Raw genomic sequence first — 327 nt, 5'->3', positions numbered from 1 at the left:
CCCCGTCTCCAGCCCCGCAGGAACGTGAGAAGCGCCAAGACCGAGAAGCGCGATCTCGTCCAAAAAAAAAAGGCAGGACCGGATCAAAGAAACCACCTCACGCCAGCACAACACCCTGACGCGCCGCACAAATGGGAGACGAAACGGTAGAAATGCGCAGAAGGGGGAAAAGAAAAAAAAAAAAGACAATTATGGAAAAAAAAGAGAGAGACACAAAGCAACGACGGGAGCGACGTCAACCACACCGGAAGAAAATTCAACTTCAAGACCCCAAAGCCAGTTCCTTGCCTGCCGACGTTCAACACCGGCAAGGAAAGGCCGCGGGGG

The sequence above is a fragment of the Pygoscelis adeliae genome, unplaced genomic scaffold (assembly GCF_000699105.1).
Source record: "Pygoscelis adeliae isolate BGI_AS28 unplaced genomic scaffold, ASM69910v1 Scaffold182, whole genome shotgun sequence".
NCBI lineage: Eukaryota > Metazoa > Chordata > Aves > Sphenisciformes > Spheniscidae > Pygoscelis > Pygoscelis adeliae.
The sequence above is the reverse complement of the archived record's forward strand: the minus strand, read 5'-3'. Positions refer to the sequence as shown.